The sequence below is a fragment of the Chlamydotis macqueenii genome, chromosome 1 (assembly GCF_036417535.1).
Source record: "Chlamydotis macqueenii isolate bChlMac1 chromosome 1, bChlMac1.mat, whole genome shotgun sequence".
Lineage (NCBI taxonomy): Eukaryota > Metazoa > Chordata > Aves > Otidiformes > Otididae > Chlamydotis > Chlamydotis macqueenii.
This window is the reverse complement of record NC_141556.1, coordinates 182248548-182270973: the sequence shown is the minus strand read 5'-3', so window position 1 is coordinate 182270973 and position 22426 is coordinate 182248548. Positions and strand designations below refer to the sequence as shown.

The following is a 22426-nucleotide window of genomic DNA, read 5'->3' as shown; positions in this document are numbered from 1 at the left end:
CTCACACGAGGGGAGGCAAAGCGGGGCGCGAAGCCTGCCAGCCCCTCTCCGGCCGCCGAGCTGCCCCGCTTCCCCTCCGTACCCGGCACCCCGTGTCCGCACAGCCCGGGGAGCCCAGCCGAGCGGAGCGGGGCCGCCGCCACCTGCGGGCCGGACCCGGCGGAGCGCTGGCCGCCGCCCGGGGCGTGTCGTGTCGAGGCGAGGCGAGCCGCCCGGCCCCGCGGTGACTCACCGGCCGGGGCCCGGGCACCACTTCCCCCCCCTCAGTAGGAGCCATTTTAGCTGCACGGAGCTGCGGGGCGGCCGGGGCGGCGCCGCGGGCCCCGCGGCGAGGCGGTACGTGCTCCCCGGGGAGGGAGTTGGGGGCGGGGGGGGGGGGGGACACGCGGCTGCCCCGGGCTGCGGGCCTCCGGCTGCTTCGACCCGCGCTTGGACCCGCTCTCCTCGGCCGGCTGGGGAGGACCGAGGAGGGGGAAGAGAACTTCGGGTAAAGTGCAGCAGCAGGGCACGCTTGGGAAAAAGAAAAAAATAAATTGAGCCGCGAGTAAAAGCGACGTTTTGGGGCAGCCGCGCCGTCAGCTCCCTGTAGCTGAGCGTGTGGCTCCGGGTGAAGGGTGCTGTGGCCACCGCTGTGCTTCTCTGAACGGCACCCTTCCTAAGTGTTAGCCCTGACTTGTACTTTTGCTCTGTTTTACGATTTTGTCCCCTTTGAGGTGTGTGGAGGTCGCAGGCAGGCTGCTGATCTGACCCCACTCAGCTGACTGGTAGAATAAACGAATTTTACTTATTCTGTGTTTGCCTGGACCCGCTTAGCATGTAGCAGAGCATGGTCCAAAGCCATTCAGTCAAAGTATTGGTGATCAGTCCTGCGGCTTTGAGCACCTTTGCCCGGTGTGGTCCTGGGCGACTTTAAAATGGCAGGCTTGTCGTTTCGAAGCGGGATTGCTCTCTACACCTGCGACCTTAAATTGAGATTCTGTTTCTGCTGAAATAATCTTGTTCAGTGGTGACCGCCACGGTGTCATTTTGAAGTAGAGGGAGTTAAATTGTTTTGTGTGGAAGAAATGAGTAGGCACTCACCTTTTCCTGAAAACGATTAAGAAAGAATAGTAATAGGGATGGTGTACATGGCAGAGGGACAAACCAATTATAAAATGGGCTTAGTGGTAGTTGTAATGGGAGAAAAAAATCCTGGAGGTAATTGCGGTGTGTCAGATTGCTTTTTAAAGTTTCAGTGCATGAAAACCACCTTGATTCTCATAATTATGTACTTCTGAAGCCTAGCACAGTATGTTGAAAAAAAAAAAAAAGAGTGTTTCCATCTTGTTTCTAGTTGAACAGAAATGCAGGCTAATATCTTTACAAGTTTTCTCTGAGTATATAACTTTGGGCCCTATGTTTCAGTATTTTAGTCGAGAAATAATGTTGAATGTCTTATTTTTGAAAATGAAATGACAGGGAGCTCAAACTATTGCACAGAAGGGAATACTTTCCAGTTTCATATGCCGTACGAGCCTATATCTGAGAAGTATAATGGAGTCTTGCTTAATACTGGGACCGGTTGCAGAGGAGGGACAGAGGGAGGCAACCATTAAGTAAATGGTCGTGTTTTGGGTGAGGCTGTCTCTTGTCTCCAGCCTTTCCAGTGTTCACTCATATCTTCCTTTTGCGTCTTATGGTATGGTATGTTTTGACCATCTTTTGATTTTATGTTTTGCCTTTTTTTTTCTTTCTAAAAGTAACAGTTTTTGTAAGGGTTTGGAGCAGTTATTTGCTGCCTTGTTTCATGTTGAAAAATCCACAGAGAATATAAAATTACAGAGGAAGCACTTGGAAAAAAATGTTTTGAGATACTTGAAATAATTCTTCAGTAAAAAACTTTTATCACAATTAGGATCTTCCTTTTTTTTTTTCACCATGAGTTTTAGCTTCAGATCTTAGGGCTGAGGCAACAACTGCCTGCCATGCTTGCCGGCAGAGCACAAGCACAAGCCTCCCTTTCCTCATCTCTTTCCTCCCCTTCTTTCTGACCCTGTTGAGACATCTAGCCTTAAAAACTTGAGTTATCCTAAGTCAGCTCCCAAGCTGCAGCTGCTTATCTTGGGCAGAATACTTTTTGTGTGCTAAAGGGTAAGTAGTTGCTTCTGCTTTCTCTTGAGCAGTGCTTTGCAGAGGAGCAGTTCCTCTTTGAAGGCAAAGCTGCCATGTTCCTCTTGCTGCTGCGCAAGGACTACGCCAGTACTACAGCAGCATCTGGGGTGCAGTGGTGGAGCTAGGAAAAAGCGATTTGAAAGTCCTGCGAGTCTTACAGATGACAGCTTGGACAGATCTTCTAGAAGGCAGAGAAGTGGATTAGAAGGGACAGAGAAATAGCATTAGTTTTTGTTGATTTTTATAGCTGAAGCCTGTGTTTGTCTCAAAAAAAAATTTATGTTTTTGCTCCCACCCTGAGGCAGGAATCTTTTGGTTTGGATTGAGTTTGTGGTTGTTCAGAGATGAGCCATGGGAGTAGTATCATTAGATGCCACTTAACTCAAACGTTATTTCCAGACCCATGCTTTTACAGAGGGGCTTGTTTTCTAATGTGCTTTTTTTTTTTTCAGCTGTTGAATACTAGAATTGCCAAGTCCACGATCTTGGCACTCAAATGAGGGGAAAAAAAGAAAGAAAGAAAGATTTGAAGAATGTTGTTGGCCAGGTATAGCCTGATGTTTCAGTATTGCTGCAAACTCATACTTCGGTAGTGTGCGTTACTCTTTGGATACTTCTCTGCATTAAAAAAAAAAGGTGTGTAAGTGCACCCTTTTCTCAGCACAGCTGAGTTCTCTCTTCAAGGGAAAGAACTGCAGTAGGACTGTGTTAGGTGAGCTGATAGAAAAGGCTTTGTAAGAAAAACTCAGGATTTCCCTCTGTTTTGGAGGAGAAGCTTTGATCTCCAAAACAGCTTTCACTTCTTGCAAGCATTAGCTGAAGTTTCTCAGCTTTCGCTGACAGATTTTGTTGTTTTCGCTGACAGTTTTGGTAACTTGCTGGAGTTCTGTTGGGTTTGCAAGGAGCAGCAAGGACTTTCCCCCACTGGCGCGATTCAGCACGGGAGTGGCAGGAGGTGGAGTTCACGTTTCCAGCCTTGGTTAGATCTGCCCGGTAAGTGCTGAAACTTTGCTACCATACGCCAGTGGTTTACTGTGCTTATCCTTTTAATGCCACTTATGTGCTTTAGAGATGATTTATTCTCTTAAATCTTACTTAAATGTTGCTTTCTTAAGTCTTACTTAAATGTTCCTTCATAGATAAAAATAGTTGGCAGAGACTGTGCATACTGAAATTTGAAGTCTGTGGCTTATCAAAAGTCCACAGCAGCCATGTGAAAGGCTCTAGACATTCCCACTCTCCTGACCTGAGACGGCTAATCTGTGTAGAGGTAAAAACGATTTATTCTTCAATATGGGCCTGTCTTGCAGCAGAGCTTCCCGCTGTGTCAGCCTTTGTGCTGAGAGGATCCCATTAGATAGGGACTGAAGTTTACGCGTTCTTATCTTGATGTGCTTTAACTGCCTACCATCTATCTTTAGTGATGAATCGGGTGGCTAGAGCTTAGGTCATTTACTTGTCCTTAAAGAGATCAGTCATCTTGGGTGACATGCGACTTTGTAGTAGGTTCAAGTTTGAATGTGAAAATGAGAGCCGTTTTGTTAGCCTGGAAAGAACCTCCAATTCTCAAACTTGCATGCAAAAATTATTTCCTTCTTTACTGGGGAAAAAAATGTTACGGTTAGGATAATTTGCTAGGAGTAGGAATAGTAAATATGTATGTTGGAAACGTTGTTTTTAGATGGATTGAATGTCACTGTCTGCTTCTATAATTAGCCATTTTAGGACACCCTGTATTTAACTCATCATCAACATTTCTGTGCGAATATACCAAATATATTTTTTATTTTGAGGGGAATGTTTTGCACTTCTTGAATGGCTACCGTTAGTGTACTAACGGTCTTGTCACTTCATTTGTGAGCTCCTTCCGCGTTTGCTTCACTAACCTTGAGTGCTGGTGGTTTGACTTCTTAAGTGGGCTCGATATAAATGTCATCCCACAAGAGACTGGGTTTCAGAATTGGAATGAAGATCTGAGCTTGGTTGGTACAAATTTTTGTCTGCTGTTGAAAGAAGACAAACATGTTAATATATATTGTGACTGCATATGCTGTTTTGCCATGCTGTATGTTCCTTTAGAGTTACTTGTGTTTTTCATGGGATCTTTTTGGCAGAGTTAATAAAGCTGACAGGTTAGGTGAAAGCTACCTTGCTTTTATTAGCTTTGTATCAAGTAGCTTCTGCTGTTCTCCAGTTCCTGGCTATCTCAGTGTTTATTCAGTTGTGTATTGCAGCTAGGGAAAGAAGCAGCAAAATGTGATTGTGAAACTAAGGTTGCAACTTGTGATATCCAGGGCTGACCGCTGTCAGAAAATTAATATTTAACTTGCTTTTCCAACCATACTCAATTTCAAGTTAAAAGCAAATCGATAAGGATACTGTTAAGTTTTCTCCCCTTTCTGCATGCTACATGTGCTACACTACATAATTTTGGAGGCTAACAAGAATGGTTTCCCAAGGACGTCATGGCATGGTTTGTTTATAGTGGAGGCTGTCTTTCCAACCAGAAGATGATCCTCTTAGGATGAGCTTTCATGAGAACTGTATCTTGAAGGCACCAGGACTTGCATTTTGGCTGAAGGCAGAGTTTGGCCTGACGTTGTCCTTGGAGGTGGTGGTTATGTTATCCACTCCTGTTCTCTGGGTATGTTTGCTGCTTTGTGCTGTTATTACCCTCCTTCCCCCCTCCGCCCCCCCAAGCCTCTGTAAACTGTTTACTCTACCTATTCAAGCTTTGTCGTGGTGCCTGTAAATTAAGCATGTGAATGAGGGTATTAGCTATCAAAATAATTATGAAGCTTACATGCCATGGAGTGCAAAGGGTGGCAAACCTGCACAAACTGCCAGAATTTACTTCTTCGGCTCCTGCTGCCTCTTAGCTGTCTCGTTGGGAGCTCAGTGAGCCCGGGAAGGTGCTCCAGATGCCTTTAGTGGTGTGCTACTAAGAGCTGCCGTCCTGGTTGTTTTTTTTTGTTTTTTTTTTTGTTTTTTTTTTTTTTTTTTGAAAAAACAACCAACTTCTGTTTATTTCAAAAGGAGAAAAGAAGGAACTGTAAAGAGGAAGTGTCTATTTGGGGGCTTTTTTTTCTTTACAAAGGTGATTTAGACATATGAATGAAAATGAAACATTCTGTGTTGAGAAACAGTCTCAAGTTTGACTGCAAGGGATGGCTTGTGGCATTTAAAAAAATACTGACCCTTTTCTATTAAAAAAAAAATAGTATCAGCTAAAAGCAACAATGAAATAAGTTGCTTTTGAAGTAATTAAGTGAAATACAATTTTAATTTGTCTGATGGGGCCATAATATAGAAAGCCATTAATTTAGACTACTTAAAAATGCATTGTGGAGGGATTTCCTGAGAAGAAAACCAAGAAGAAAGTTACTGTTGGTAGAATATTTTCCTAAATGTGCACTTCTGAAAGATGTATGTCTAATTATAAGTGCTTGATGTAATACAATATTCTACCATTTGGCTTTATAAAAAGCTAATTGTCTTTTAATACAGTCCTTCAAATGAGCTGTATTAAATGTTGTTTCAGTAGTAACAGACTAGAAATCATTCTCAGCAGTAAGAAATGTCGGAAAACTTTTGCCAAACTGCAAGATGAGGGCTTGGTCTGGCAAATGTTTTGTTTAAAAATAATAGGGATATTTGCAGAAATATTTTGAAGCTGTGTAGTTAGAAAGCCTGCATTTTTGTTCTAGATTCTGATGTTCATAATCTTTAAAGCTTCTCTTAAGGGTGCTCTGCGTGCAGGTGGACTTAGGAAGATTTTGTTGACTTGTGCTGTCAGACTTCATAAACAAAAGAGCTGTGATGATATTTTATTAATATACTACGATTTAAGATGTGTGCATTTGAGAGGAGAGACAGTAGCAGTTATTGGTTGTAAATAGCTAGCTGGATAAAATAGCTGCTGCCCTAAGAGACCCAGAACCGCTGATCCATCTGGAGCTGGGGGGATGGGAAATCAATGGGAAGTTTTGTGGGTTCATTTTTGCTGCCTTACATGAAGATCTCTAGATAGGGCAAAATCAGGAAAAAAGATGATGATGTGGAGAAAGCAGCTTGCTTTCTGACAGAGGCTGCCTTGGAAGAACCTGTTGTTATGCTGTCTGTGGTGAACAAGTCTGATACTTACTACCTGGATGGCAGAATGATGCTAGTGGCTAGATGCTGTCTCTGGTATCTCCAAAAAACGTGTCCTTACCCAGCTTATGTGCACACTGAAGATGCTTCAGCCTCACCGTAGCCCCTCATTTTCACTCGTAAGCGAAGGTTGGGTGCGTAACCACCCCGGTCGCTTGGCAGCACATCCCGTTAAACCCACGCGGCAAGGGTTTATGTGGGTATGCCCTGAAGCACAGAAGGGAGGTTTGGATCAAATTGAGCAAGTTTTGATAATGAACCTCGATAATGAACTGTCCTGGAGGTGATCGGTTGTAAATCCTTAAATAGCTCGTTTAGCTCATTTAGCATCTACCCAGGCCCTTAGCTTGCCCTTAGGTTCTTGACTCAACAGTAAGCTGCAGCAGTTGAGCTCAAGTTGCGATTTAAACTCTAGACATATTTTTTTTTGTGAACGTATGAACTTGCACCAGTCTAATTTAGTTTAAAATGTACCCCTAGTGAAACAGTTAGAGGTGAGCATGATCGTTCCTAGATGCTTCCATGGCAGGAGCACTGATCAGTTGGCCTAAGTGCTACTTGAGGGGTGCCACCCTCATTTTTCCTCGCTGATAGCATGGGTTTTTTTCCTAGTCTTTTATTGCCCTCACCTCCCATCCGCAGTCCGAACTGTTCAGGTAAGCAGCTCCTTATCTGGTTCAGCCAAGATGAGCCAAGTTTGCAAGTCAAGTGTCCGTACCATGGGAAGCTGCTGGGCTGGTTGACTGAACCAGGTCAGGGATTGATTTCGGAGTGGTAGGGCTGGGGAGTTTGTAAGAGCTGGAGTTGAGAAATAGCCAGGAGGATGATGTTGAACAGCTGTCCTTGGGAGAGAACCTTTGTCCATGGCCAAAGCTTCAATTAGGTGATAATTAGGACAGTTAACTCTCTTAAAAACTTGTTTTCAGAATGAATTATCTGAACACCACGGCTAGATCCCTGTGACTGAGAGGAAGAGCGTGTTAACTGATAAATTAGATTTTACCCCAAATTATATAGAGCTGTAAGTCTCTCTAATATAAAATGGGAGGAAAATATGTTTGCTTGTTGGTTGAGGAATGTGGGCAAATAAAAGCTTTTGGTGGAGGGAGAAGCTTGGGCTTTTTTGTTCTTTTTCCTTCTGGGAGAAGAGGGGAAGGAAGCACAGGGATGAGATCTGCACCACTATGGCTTTCTGAAAGAGTGCTGTTAACTTCTTGCTTTGTTAAAAATATTCTAGTTACTCCTGTCTGTTAAATCAGGTTGTGGCAATGAAATTATGACCTTTGCTCTGAGCCTGAAACAATACGGGAGGAAAGCGCATATTTGGGGAAGATTAAACCTCTTACCAAAGTTAGAAAATGTTCAGATAGAGCTGAAGCTCTAAAGATGCCATATTCTTGCTGAGACTAAAAATGTAAGAATGAGGAAGATTTTTAAAAGTTGATTGTGGTCAGTTGCCAAGAGCAATGCCGTGATAAATTATTAACTCATTGCACTGTACTGCCTCATAGTGCAAACAGAATAGCTGGTTATTGTGCTCTGCTTGGTAAGTCAACACTGTAAAAAATTCCTTGGTTATCTGGAAAATGTCTTCTTTGGGGTGTTTATTAAAGGGACACTGTAGGATTAAAAGTCATGTTCCCCTCTGTTGAAGCCGGTTAAAACAAATAGAAATCCTTGAAGGCAGTTTCTTTCTTGCTGTCCAGGAAGCCTGGTCAGTGGATGTCGATCGGCTCAGTTTCACTTTTGCTCCTTTCTCTATATGGCATTTCAGTGAGGTGTGTTCCCTCCTACCTCCCCAAAAAAATAGACCAATAGCAAAGCAGTTAGACTACTGATTGCAGAGGCAAGTTGACTCATACATGTTCTGCAGGAAAAGCAGTTCTGTGGAGACCACTTCTCCAGTGTTAGCTGTAACAAAGTCGGAGGGAGAAATGCAGAGGGCGGGCTGTTGGAGCACGCGGGTGCCTTGCCGATGCCATGCAGCAGCAGCTTCAAGGAATAAATTTTCAGTTTTTTAAGAAATGAGGTGTCCTGATATTTGTTTTGTTTCTATAAATACCTGTCGGCCAAGGTGAATTGAGTCAGTTTGCAGAGGTGAAGGCCATCCAGTTGGCTTTGGACATCGCTGAACGGGAAAAATGGCCAAAACTCTATCTCTACCACCTTAGGCCCCCCCTCACTAACAAAACCACGACAATACCACAACATTTAGCATTCCATTTTTGCCTAAAATATACAGAGCTTGAAAACTTGCTTGGTCTCAAGGAGCTTTAAAAATGGTTTCTAAAATAACCCCCCCACCTTTATTCTAGCCCTTTACTTGTGTTATGTTGATTTTTTTTTTTCTAATTTAATAGTGTATAATCAATATACTAGAGATTATTATGCTTGTAAATATAACTTTTTGGTGTTATGCTCAGAGCTAGTACAATGGTAGTTATGCACCATGAAAATAAATATGTATGAGAATTTTGGAATGTTTGCTGTAATAAAATCTGTAGTTCATTAGCGAGACACAGATGAACTTTCAGGGTTAAAAAGAATATCCAGCTTGAGAGTAAACCATTTCTGGATCAGTGTCAGCATCTGCCACCCCAGTTTTCTTAGGAAAACACTGAATCCTGCCAGTACATGTTGCAAGATATGACCAACGTGACTTACAAACTAAGAAGCGAATCTACAAAATGCTGTTGGCTACATAGTGTTGTTGGAATCTGAGATGGAAAATACTTTTTTTTTCAGTTCTTTTCTAAATCCTTTTGCCAATCCAGCAAAATTTACTAAGGTTCAGATCATGCTGCAAGGCGTTTTTGTTCAGAAAGGCTTTTGAGCAAGCATTACTTTGTATCTTTTTAAAATTTGATGGCTGCTTGGGGTTACTTGAGTATTTGTCAAGGGTGAGACTTGTGTCTTATGTGGACATCAGAAATGCTACAGAAGCAAGCTTCTGCTACAGGTTCTTCCACTGGCTTTCTATTAGTGTCCGGTGGGTCCTGATTTAGGGCTTTTGTTCTGACTTTCAAGGCCTGAGGAGGTCAAGTGCCCAGTGACTTGTAGGGACATAGACTTGTCTTTTGAAGCACTGGATGGCTGTGGTTCTCTGGGTTAACCCAGATGGTCACAGAGCTGAGATGGGAGCGCGTGAAAGCTGAGGACAAAGTGTGCTCTGTCGGAAGAACCTAGTTACAGAGTAGGTTTCTAGTTAGAAATGAGGAGATTTTGGAATCTGGTCATTTTTGGGAAATTGCAGACTACTCACTTTGAGATGTCTGTTCTACTGACAGTGCCAGTCAGCATGGGAAGACATTTTTATTCCCTACTGTTCTGGAATGGGGACGGACAGCACATTAGGAAGGAGAGCCTCCGTTCCAGAACGGGTAAACTCCATGAAAACGGGTAAACTCCAGAAACTCCATGAAATCAAATTTCCTTTTTTACTGCTTTTAAGTTTACTCAGAAAAAGCTGCTAAACTATAGCAGCAAATGATAGTGTTACACCTACTACATATCTACTGGTTGATAATATTTCCCAACTTAATTACACGACTGATGTGTCTTCCATTGCTTTAGTTGTCAGTTCTGCAGATACTGCTCAAAATTGTTTTTCTTCAGTTTTATATCACCAGTTGGCCATTGGTGGAGGAAGGATATGAGGCCATCTTACTAAGGAGATGTTTCCTGAAGAGTGACATTATGGGGTAATCTGAGACTGAGCAGGAGACGACTTAAAGAGGGGCTGAGTATAGCACATTGCTTCATATATAGATACTGTAGAAATTGCAGTTCTGCTGGAATTTCTGCTTTTCACTGAAATTTTGCTTTGTCTAGCAGTTGATTCTGTGCTTGCTTAAGCTATATTAAGTCTCATGCTTATCCTGTTGGTACTAAATGCTTCTTCAGCATTTCAATTTTGTGGTAGACTGACAGGTGTTACTCTAGGTATTAGTGTCAGAAAAACCCTGTAGATCAGCTGACCTGTCCCCTTTCCTAGGACAGCGTGGTCCCATTAGGTTGATGTGTGGTGCCGTATTTGGCATTGTGGCTTCTGACACTGGTTGTGGTTCGTTTCTGAAGGTTTCTGCTTATTTGCTTGTTCATCTGTTAAGTCGAATAACTTGGTTTCTTGGTGGCGTACAAGCCCATTTGCGGAAGGCCAGACTCTAAAACCTCCGGAGTTGGCTTGCATGTTGTCCTGGGCCATGCCAGATAAGAACATGCCACCTTGCTTTGGTGGCCTTCTGGGGCCATTTCTCAATACACTTGACCTGATTACTATTTATCCACCCACCTGGCTGGCTTTCTGTGTGTGGACTTCACTTATTTCGTTGTTTTCTTTTTTTGAGAAGGTGTCACAGAGTTTCTCCCCTTCATGGGAGGCTGTGGCCTGTGCAGGGGGACAGGCGCGCTCGGTGACAAGTGCGCAGGGGGGGAAGATGTGGCTGTGCAGGCAGGAAACACTCGTCACTGGTTCCTGGTATCTTTGCCTCTGCTTCCTGTCAGTTAAACCACGAGCAGCAGAGCAGATGCACCCAGAGATGACGACTCTGCTGTCTGCCCCAGGCAGCCATTGTGTAACAAACTGTCTTCTCAAGAGCATACTTGTGGCCCTATGCATTTGACTCTGTTATCCATCCAAGACCCTTATTTAGATACCTGAGAGTAAAGATCAGAATTTAATTAGTTCAACAGAAAGCAGTGCTTGAGCTCTTGAATCGTGAACTGTAAAAGAGTAACCGTAGGAGTGACTGTAATGCAGTGAGGGCTGAGGTCAGTGTTTCTTTTTGCACTGCTGCCAGTGTAGGAGTTTTTAAATGGATATGAGAAAAGGACAGATTGGGTGTGAAGTCATGCAATTTCATTAATATCTTTCTGGGCAGATAATTGCTACGTTAATTGACCTGGTGAGTTTTTATTGTAAGGTCCTGTGACCTTTGGAGTGATTTTTTTTTAATTAGTGTTTTTCATTTTAATCCCCTTGTGTATCTGTGTGTTTCTGAGGCAACTCTGGCTTTCAGTTAAACAGTTTGTTATAAGTGCCCAGAAAAAGCAAGTAAAACCTTCTGTTCTAAAAGATGTAATTTTTTTTTAAAGTAAGTCTCATGATATCTGAAGATACGCATGTTGTTACAACATAGTTAATTTATTGAAGCTAGAACTCTAATAATATCTTCCCTAGCATCAGATTTTAGAGAACTGAGTACTGTGCACATCAAAATTAGTTTAGAACTGAAACTGCGTGTATTCATTTCAGCCTTTTTGCCTGACTTGATGCTCTCTTCTTCCTCATATGACAGCATAACTCACAGTATATTGTTTTTTTCCCTTAAACTGTTTATTCGTTGGCTAGCCAGCATTGAGTAGAGATGTTTTTGCAGTGTGATAAAATGTTTCTGTATTACATGCTCTTTAAAACAGAGGCGCTCAGCCTGAGAGGCATATCCTCTGGGTGGGGAAGAGTAGAAGGTTGCAGTGGGGATTGGATGGGTGAGGGGTTTTTGGGGAGGGTGATGGAGGGAGAGTTGTTTGTGTGTAGTTTGGTTTGGTGGTTTGGGTTTTTTTGGGGTTTTTTTTTTGTTTTTTTTTGTTTTTTTGTTTTTTTTTTCCTTCTCCTGCCTTCTCTTGGGTTATGAAGCCCTGTGCATCGCACCATGCACGTGGGGTGGGGAGGAGATGGTTCTGCACTCAGCAGAAGAGCTGCTCTCGCAGAGGCAGGCACTGCTTATAGCTTGGCCCCTGTTGCCTTGACCCTGAGGAAGCAGCTCCTGATTTCCCCCAGTGTCTGCAGGGCCAGGAGCCAGCACTACAAGGGCAAAACTCTGTGTTTTGCCTCTGTGAAAGGAATCAGCTCTCGTGTTTATAACATAGTGTCGTAGTTCAGCCCGGATCGGGACCAGACTATGCAGTCTCTCTCTTACCCCCCCCACTCTCCGAGAGAACAGGGGGAGATGATATAAGAAAAACGGCTCGAGGTTTGAGATAAGGACGTGGAGAAATCCTTAAAGTTACCATTACAGGCAATACAGACTCGACTTGGGGAAAACTATTCATTTATTACTACAAACAGCAGGAGAATGAGACAAAGAACAAGATAACCTCCCCCCACCCCTCCCTCTTCCCGGGCTTAACATTATCTCTACTACCTTCCTCCCACCGAGCGGCACAGGGGGAAGAGGGAATGGGGGTTGCGGTCAGTTCATCACGCGTTGTTTTACATCGCTGCTTCATGATCGGGGGAAGAACTCCTCGCATTCCTCCCCTGCTCCTTTGTGGGGTCCCTCCCACGGGCCACAGTCCTTCCTGAAACTGCTCCGGCATGGGTCATCTCTTCCATAGGGTGGAGTCTCTCCAGAACAGCTGCCCCAGCAGGCCCTCCATGGGCCACAGCCTCCTTCAGGCCTCCACCTGCCCCAGTGTGGGGTCCTTCACGGGCTGCAGGTGTATCTCTGCCCCTCTGTGGACCTCCATGGGCTGCAGGGGGACAACCTGCTCCACCATGGTCTTCACCACAGGCTGCAGGGGAGTCTTGGCCAGGAGCCGCATTACTCCTCCCCCTCATTCTTCACTGACCTTGGCATCTGCAGCCGTTCCCCACAACAGGCTGGCAGACGCCTCTCAGGATCCTTTTTACATCTCATTCACATCTCATCTCCTCTCCACTTCTTGCAACTGGGCCGGGCCAAGTTGGGCCCAGTCGGCTGCCTGGTGGGAGGCCAGAGGGTGAGGCCTGCAAGGCCCACAAGGCTCACACCTCCCCCTCTCTGCCCCCACTCAGCTGCTTCACATCTTCTTCTCCTTTTTTTTTTCCTGTTTTCCCCTTCTTAAATACGTTATCACAGAGGTGTTATCACGGGACATTCTGCTACCAATTGGCTCAGCCTCAGCCAGCAGCAGGTCTGCCCTATGCCCAGCTGTGTCCACTGAACAAAGGGGAGCGACTTCTAGCAGTTTCCTACAGAAGCTACCACCTTAGGCCCCCCCCCGGCTAAATGAAACCAGAACACATAGGTGTGCTGGAAGCCTTTCACAGCAACAGCATGCTTCTGTTGACCTTTTTTCCTTTCAGTTGTCTTAGAAAACTCTTAGAGACTTTTTATGAGGCCCTGTAGTGATAGGACAAGGGGCAACGATTTTAAACTTAAAGAAGGTAGATTTAGATTTGACATAAGGAATACATTTTTTACAATGAAGGTGGTGAAACACTGGCACAGGTTGCCCAGAGAAGTTGTGGATGCCCCATCATTGAAAGTGTTTAAGGTCAGGTTGGATGGGTGTGTGAGCAACCTGATCTAGTGACAGATGGCCCTAAAGGGATGTCCCTTCCGACCCCAAATATTCTCTGATTCTGTGAAAACAGCGCAACTGTTCAGTGGGTATCTGACTTTGCAAACACCTGGAGAGCCTGGACATAGATTATTACATTTTGAAAAGCTGGCTGAAATGAGACAAAAGTATCCAAGAGGGAAATAAGAGAAACATACAAATGTTTGCCTCTCAAACCAATATTCTTCAAGTATATCAAGTGAGTTAATGCTGAAGATGCTAATACAAGAAAGAAGGAAAGATGATTACAAAGTTTGGAGGTGAAAAAACCCAAACCTATGGTCTGTCTGCAGGGATGAAGAAGTAGAGATGAGACAGTTCTGTTCCTTCTGGGTACAGTGGAGCTGTATTCAGTGTGTCTATGTTAGACGAGATTATTGGAATAATCAGCACACAGAGCTCTTTGTGCTGTCCGCTCCACGCCCATAAGTAGTTGGCTGTCTGGTAACAAGGTGGTTTGTGTACCAAACAAGTTATAGCGAGAGCCTAAGGTTTGGTGGTGGTTTGTTTTGCTTTGTTTTGTTTTGTTGGTTTTTTTTTTTTTGTAGTCCCTCTGGCTATGTAATACTCACTTTTCTAACCATGTCCTTCCTTTTTTCTGCGTGTGTGTTGGTGCTTTCCTAAATTTGTTTCCAGTCTCAAGTTCAGTTTTAAACTAATGTTTTGAGAGTATTCCTTGAGTTCAGAGCAAACTGGTTGGCTAGTGACTGTGTTCCCTCTCCTGCATGCTGTGGGAGAGCTTACTAATCTTGCTTACTTGAGCCTGTCTGGAATATTTTGCTGCTTCTTGCCTTTCTCCATGGTGAGTTGTGGCCAAGAACGCCGGTATGAATTAGCCATGCAGAAAGCACATACCAGCTCAGAGCTATGACTTCTTGTGCTGAGGGAAAACATACAGTTACAGCCTTATACCTCAAATAAGCCTTAGCCCTTCTACCTGTGAGTTTAAAGGTTTAGCTCCCTCATTTTATAATTTTCAGTAAATTTAAATATTCGAGTTTTTTAGGCCTGTAGATGATACATGAGTTGCAGCTACGGTGGTCTGGAAGATACGAGGCGCTAGAAATCAGGTGGAAGAATTCTCCTCAGAAAGGAGTAACAAATCCCATGCCTTGCTCTGGGAAACTGTCTTGAAGATGTGTATTTTGTTTTGGTGTCCCATTTAAGAGAACAAGACAATCGTGGCCTATATGAATTCTTCTTACATGAACACTGTCTGAGCTACAGTAAAGAACCTAATTAAGCCAAAAATAACGTTGAATACACTAATGCTAAAAAAAACCCAGTTGCATTAGGGAAGACAAACAGTGAAAAAAAAAACCCAAAACTCAGACTTTCCAGTCCTGGAGGTTAGTGGGAGGGTGTTCGTGGAGTCTGACTGACATCTCTGAACTCCCTGTCTGCAACTGTTCTGTATCAATCTGCGCAACTGTAGGTACGGTTTGGGACTTTGCACCTCTTCTTATATTACCTTTCATTCCTGTTTCTACAGGCTTTTTGGAATCAAGTATTTCTGCTTGTGAAATGCTAGGAGGTATTGTCACTCACTCTTGACTTGGGCTTTTTTGTTGCTTTTTGGTTTGGTTTTTTTTTTTTTTTGGAATCTGTCTGAAAGCTCAGTGCAAACATCAGCTTTGTGATTTTGACAAAGTAGGAGATTTGTCTTAATTTTTCTGAGAGATTTGCTGACAGAGATGTGTGTCTCCTGTCCCAACCTCATAAATAACACACTGGCTGTGTTAATAATAGTATTGGACTCTCCAAGCCCTTAAAACCAGAAGATTCGCGGTACTACTTGTCTTAGTTCACTCATCAAACTATTTCAGAAGGAACTTACAAGAAGTAATCTCGGTGGTCGTGGCTGAGCAGGTGACAAAATGGGCCCTTGGGGATGTATAAGGAAGGTGTGTGCTGGGGCACCATACGGGCTCGGTGTTGTGTCTGATTAGAGACTGGAGAAAATGGGTCGCCTCTTTCTTCGTGTGAAAAACCTCACTGATGAATTCCTGTGGTATAACCATTGGAAATGCATGACCGAGTACTTCATTTCCTATATTTATGGGTAAAGTTAAATGAAGATCTTTGTGACAAATAGATTAAAAAGCTTCAGGCACAGTTTACAAAAATGTGTTTTAACTGATAAACTTTATAAATAAGGAAGACTGAAAATCTGATGTTTCTATCTGTATTTTACCCACACATCATTGTTAACCACAATGCTAAGTTAGATATAAATGTAAGAGCTCTTCTAAACCCAGAGCTAGAATCTCTCAAAGACCAAAACACTTGTTTAACGCTGTGTTAAGAAAGTGGCTTTATAGATAAGTGTTAGTTAGAGTGCTCTGTGATATGATCTGTACTGTTTCTCAGCACAAGCACTCTTAGCAGCTTAATTTTGCTTTGCTTGGATCTGTAATTCTTGTCTGAAGGGTTAAAAAGTTACTTATGTAAAGATTTAGGTTAAAGCAGCATGCAAATAAAACTCTTCTTATGTATTTCATCCATGCTCTCTGAGGTAGCTTGCTTGCGTCGGTGTAATGGTGCGAGTATTACCTTATATTCCCAGCTTTAGCAAAAGGGACCACTTGTCCCCAGAAAAAGGCTGCCTGAACAGCCCTGGGTGAGTTGTAAGAATATACCTATTTATTTCTTAAAACTCTGTTTAGTTCCAAAGTGTACGATGTGCTTGTAGGAAAGCTAAGGTACCGGTCATACAAGAACACAGAATACCTAGTGTAGTCCTCTGAAGCATCACCATCACAGCTGATGTTCGCAGGGATGACCACGCATCTTACGTAAAGAGAGAGATCACTGCTACTTCTTTTTTTCAGCATTGTATCGTTTGACTGGCCACGCTGTCTAGACTGCAGACCCTAGACTGTGGAAATAAGATTAGCAGCACACCCTCCAGAAAGGGAATGTGGGCTAAAAGCTGTCAGGGAGAAAGTGGAAGAGCCAAGCCTAGGGCAGCACCATGTCCTGGCCAGGCAGAGGGAAGCTGGCTGTGCTGGGAGAGCCGTGGGCTGGAAACGCCATCCGTTTTTGGAAACACTGTGCATTCTGAAAGCACTATCCGTTTGTGCTGCTTCGGTCACGTGCTGAAAACGCGCCTGCTTGCCTCCTGCTGTAGCAGCAGGGTCTGAAGGGAGGCAAGAAATTAGTGTCAGTGGATGATCTTGAACCCAGAACGAGCTGTTTGGGGTTTCTGAGACCTGCTAAAATAAGCAGCACATGCTTCCAGGCCATGGTTCTCATTGGAGGTAGGAGGAGTCTCTCTGTTGCCAGGTCTCTGGGTTTGTTCTTGTGGGCATCTCAGAGCCGTTGTTCTCCGCGTAGCCTGTGTCCTTCAGTTCGTAAAATGAAATCTCAGGCCATCCTGTAGCTGTCAAGGAAAAACTACTCCTCTGCTGCAAACTTTTTTTAGGTGATACATTTTAGAATAAAAGTTTTTTTTCCCATTGGTAGCAAGGGTTAAAGATCGAGGGCAACAGGTATGGGCAGACTTAGGCATGTGATATGTTTGACTGTTTTGCAAGGTGCTATAAATGTTGGCTCCCTGTAATCTGATACCAGGGTAGGACAGGCTAACTTAATGAAGGAAAATAGACAGCAATGTAAAAGAACTGGAAATTCAAGTCTAGCTGACTAATACTAGCCTGCTCCAGAGGCTTTTGCCTGTTCATATTGCTGACAGCTGACAGCAAATGAGAGGCAAACAACAGTAACATTGCCTAATCTGCTCTATATTCATACAGATTATTTAAAGACACTGCAAAGGTAAGACCCTTTACGTTTCTCAGGCTGGCAGAGTTGCTGAACTTAGCCTTGAACGTCTGTGTCACCGACAGGAGTGAAGCGCCAAAAGGAGGCTTGAAGTCTATCTCTGTGTGTGTTTGGGAAAGGGAAGGCTTCTGCAAATTGTCTGTGGATTAGTTTGTGCCCCTTTCAAGTTGGTGCACATCAATTAAATCAAATTCAAATTTCTGAAGCTGCTCAAATACTCAAACATAGAAATGCAAATCACATAGTATTTCCGTGGCTACAACAGAGAGTAATTTTGAACGTAGTTAAATGTTTTGTTCGTTGTGCTTGACAGTCTAGTGGAAAATAAATTAATTGCGAAAGGAAAGCCGCAGAATGCTAGAAATCTGTGTTGCAGAAGTTGTAATGGGGATTTTTACTGAGCTTGGTCCTGTAGCATCTTCTGTAGAATGCTGAAAAAGTCCTATGGGAGTTTAACTCCCTGATCTAGCATTACAAACACTTGGCTGGAAAAGGTCACCTGGAATAAGAAACTTTTTACTTGAACCTGATCTCTGCTAGCCTTTTTTTTTTTTTTTTTTTTTTTTTCAGTTTCCCCCTTTAATTTAGATATTTTGTGTGCATTTATATTCCCATTTTAAAGAAAAAAAAATTAAAAAGTCTACGTCTTTGGCTAGCAGATTTTTCTTTGGTAAATTTAACTTTTACCTGCAAGTTATTTAAAAATAATGACTGAGTTACTAATTCGTGGGCACGGTAATTTGTAGAGAACAGTTGACAGTTTTATATCAGTATTGGGTACAGACTGGCAGACTGTACAAACTGGTAATTTGTGAAGTCTGGCACCTAGCCAAAGCAATTATATTTAGTTTCCCCTGATCCTTCTTCCTCCCGCTGCCACTTCTTCATTCTCTTGTGTGTATGCATTAATCAAAAGAGCAAAACCTCTCGGGGTCAAGCAGTTCTTCCCCCCTCCACCCTCTTTTACAAGTTTCCTCGTACCCTGTTCTAGCTGTCTTGGAGCTCAGCCCTTCAGCTCTCTCTGTACCGAGACTCTTTCCCTTTGAAATCAGTGAGATTTGACTTATCTGCTGCTCTCTTGTTACAGTTGCTTATAGGATCGTGGTCTTAATGCTCCTTAAAAGGTGCTATTAGAGGCCAGGAACTGCTTGAGGGTGCCTTTTAAAACATTTATTTTGTGTCACTGGAATAATTCATGTGGTTTACAGAAATTTCTGAACAAGACTTGGGATTTTATCAATTTACAATTTTCTTGGTATCTTTTTTAACCATCTTTTTGAGATTTTGTAAAAAACGGTAAGATAACTTTGATACTAATGTTATTTATTAATGTTGGTAATTTAGTTATCTTATGACAGCACATAAAAACGATCCTATCTCTGCAAATTTACTATTGGATAAAATAGCATAAACTGAGTTAAAGGAGAGGAAGCAATGAGAGACCTTTTGTTTTCCTTTCCATACTTAGTATCACTTACCTCTTGATGAGCTAGACCTTGCGGATGCTTGCAGAGTCATATCAAACTTGTAGTCCATCTATTCTGGTTTTGGAGTGTTTAATATATTATTATTTTTCTAGTGGAGAATACCCGAGTCCAGAAGTGAGAAGTTACAAAGAAAAAAAATGACAGCAAAATCCTGCCTGTAGAGATGGGTGGTTGCAGTCTGCATTACTGGAGGTTTGCCTTGTGTTATGACAGGTCTTTTCCATTCTGTTTAAAATAAATCCTTTTGTAATAAGGCTGATTTGTCTAATTATATTAAGATGTTTTTAAAACATTTTGTAATTTTCCTAAGCTTTTGATTTCTGTCACATCTGTAGCAAAGACATTGAGCAAGTATATCTAGGCTGATGCATTTTTTAATTGCTTTCTTTTCATCCTTTCAAAACTACTTGCTTCTCAACTTAATTGAACCTCTTCTTGTTCTCATTTTATCAACTGGGAAATACGAGCACCTGATTTTTTCCTTCCCTTTACCAGTAGTGATGAATTAACTACAAAGGCAAAATCAAAGGACAGACCAAGTTAGTGATTCCCAAGAATTTTGGGCCAGCAAACCACACTCCTCAGCCTCTGCATTTACTGGAGATTAGCATGTACGCGTACCGTTATGCAGCAGCAAGAAGAGAAGCAGGTCTTTGCTATCAATGTTACTGTTTTAAGCTGATCATTTGATCTATATTATATTGCTAAACACTGTCACGCTTTTGGAAATGTTATTCGTAACAAAACCTAATGGGTAGGATAAGAGACCTTCAGATAGCCTGTCAGTGAGAAGTTCTTAGAAAGACTGGCAGTCACGCCGTGGGTCGCCCGGAAGCTTGGTGTGGCAGTGTGCTTGTGGGGAATATTTTTCAGGTGATAAAGGCCTGCCTTGCACATAGGCTTCCCCAATTTTGACAGTAACTACACCCAGATGTTATCTTTACGAGACCGAGATGTTAGCGCTGCTGTGTTCTGCAGGCTGGTAGATCGACTGTGAGATCCTGATGCACTGCTTGGGGGAGTACACTGGCCTTTTTAGTGGAGGTCGAGTTGATCTTGTTTGTTTGGTCTTTGGTGGATGAGGGGAAGATCAAGCTAAGTATTCTCCCAGCAGTAGTGATATGGTGATGAGAAGCAGCGAGTGGAAGTGACTGAACTGGAAGCAGAGAAAGAGCACTTCTGCGTATCCCCTTGTTGTATAGGCCTGTGGAAGGCTGTGTGGTTTTTGCTTCTTTGGTAGCCAAAACAACTACACCAAAAGTAAAAAGTCAAGTCAGTAAAAAGGCATGCATTTCATATATTTATTTTGCTGTATACATAGAAGTGTGTATGTGCACATACACACACAAAAATGGGGATAAAGTGTGTTTATGTAACTGCAACTGATACATGTATGTGTGCATCCACACAGGTGTGTAGGCTAGGTGCTATGTGGTGAAGCAGTATTACATGGCTTTTATCTAACTGTAGCTGAAGCAATGTATAGTATCTGTGAGCTGAGGCTTTAATAACCCAAATTCAATCTGAAAAATTTCATAGAATATTTTCAAAGCCCTAGGTCACATAGGATGCTAGGTTACATAACCAGTTCTGAAAATTTACCCTCATCTTCTCTTCTTTGTTTCTAATGTGCCAAGGAGTGCAATTTGGGCAGCTGCAAAATGATGTCTGAATCTCCATGTCTCTCGGAAGGTGGGGGGAGTGAGAGAGAGACTGCGTAGTCTGATCCTGATCGGGGCTGAACTACGACACTCCACTAAGCAGTTTTGATCAGGGGAAGGAGAGGGGGAAGGGAAGGAGGTCCAGTCTCTGACACGATTTGAGGAAGAAGGGAGGGCTGGCGTTATGATGTCCCATCTCCGTACCTATAGAAATTCAAGATTCAATTATTTTCTTCTCAGGGGAATGGGGAAGCAGGGAAGAGGATTTGAACCCTTTTTTTTCCCCCTGGAATGCCCTTGCTCCCTTGCTTTAGGGCAAATTACAGCTAGCTTTCCCTGTTGAGTTGGCTCTGCTTTGCAAGAGCAAAGGCTTTGCGGAGAGGTAGCAAAAACCCAGTGTGGCCTTTCTGTTGCCTGATCAGATTAGGGAGGCTTGCTCTTTATCTTAGCAGATGTTCAAATACTTCATTCAGAGCTCAAGAGCTTCAGTAGTAGAGTTGAGGAGGGCCTTCCTTGCCTCAGTATCTTTTAACTTGCTGTTTAGAAATGGCCTTTTGCTGGTAGTCTGATTTTTTTTGTTGTTTTTGTTGCTGCAGCGTAAATAAATTATTTACAGTCCTCTATACCTACTTACCTACATTCATTTGGGGCTGCCTTTACACATCGAGCATGCTGACAAGAGAGGATACAGAGGAAAAAAAGCCTCAACCACAATGTAGTTTTCTTCAGATTTCCAAGCAGCGCTCTGACAGTTACTGAGTTTGTGTACAACAGCTGTGTTACATAAATGTGCTAAACAAAAGGGACTTTAAAAGTATCAGGGAACATGGGAGATAGGAAGAGGAAAGTTTTCAGGGGTGGAGGAGTCTGTAAACAGTGTTGGAGTTGTTACTGTTAATAGTCCAGAAAGGAATCTTGCTTCATATTAGATGTTCAGACTAAAAGAGGTAGTTGACCAAAAAAAAATAAATATATATATTCATTGACAATGTGATTTTTCTGTTGATGGCAAAGAAGGGCTTGTTGCTTGCATTTGTGCTTTCTGCTCTCTTTGAAGTAATAATGTGCTTTTATATGAGATTTAGGGAAGAGGGGGTTCATTTAATTTCTTTTGTATTGACTGAACTGTGTGACTATTACATTTTTAATGCTTGTTTATACTTAACAGATGAACCCTCTTACTCTCTGTCCTCCTTGCTATATATTTGCTGAGAGCCCGTGGTGACATAGGCTGGTTTCCAGCTTGGCTGCAAAACAGGGATTTATTGATACCGCTGATTTCTTTGTCCTTAACGAAAGCTCAGCAAAGGTCACTCCGTTTACTTTTATTATGTTAGCTGCTTTTTGCAGTTTCCCCTGGGCAGCGTGGATGCTTTCAGAAGTTTTCAGCCTGTTCCTTACATTGTTTCTTTCCTTCCTTGGTGATACCCCTCCTACCATGTTGTTCTCCTATCTACTTTAATTTGTGTGAGCATTGTGTGAAGGCATACTGTGCCTTCAGAAACTTCTCATGCCAAGTAACATATATTAACTTGTTCTATTTACTTTTTGTTTTGCTGACTGCAGGTCCCCTGGGTCTAAGGACGTGGCTCAAAGCTCTTGTTCTGTGCAGTTTCTTAGTATTATGAATAGGAATAATCAATCTGTGAAGGATGCCACAGTAGACTATATTGTTAGCGTTTATGCTCTATGTGGACCACACGTAAGGAAGATCATAATGGATCTGAGATTTCTGCATTATGAGAATTGCAATATTATTCAGCTTTTCCCTCCTTTTTAAGAAAACCAGACTCTACGATGTATTACTTGCACAGTATTTTAAAAAGATGCAACTCTGCAGAGGATGGATTGGCTCTGGTCTGATCCATC

General features: G+C 42.8%; 1 protein-coding gene across 2 annotated transcripts in view; it reads left to right on the top strand.

Moving 5' to 3' along the window:
* Positions 1-230: 230 nt before the first annotated feature.
* The window catches only part of ELF1 (E74 like ETS transcription factor 1), a 67960-nt gene continuing 45764 nt past the window's right edge, over positions 231-22426 (top strand). For both annotated transcript variants that reach the window (XM_086771798.1, XM_086771799.1), the window contains exons 1-2: positions 231-336; positions 3017-3144. The gene's annotated coding sequence lies outside the window, so the exon portion shown is untranslated. The remainder of the gene's footprint in view (positions 337-3016; positions 3145-22426) is intronic.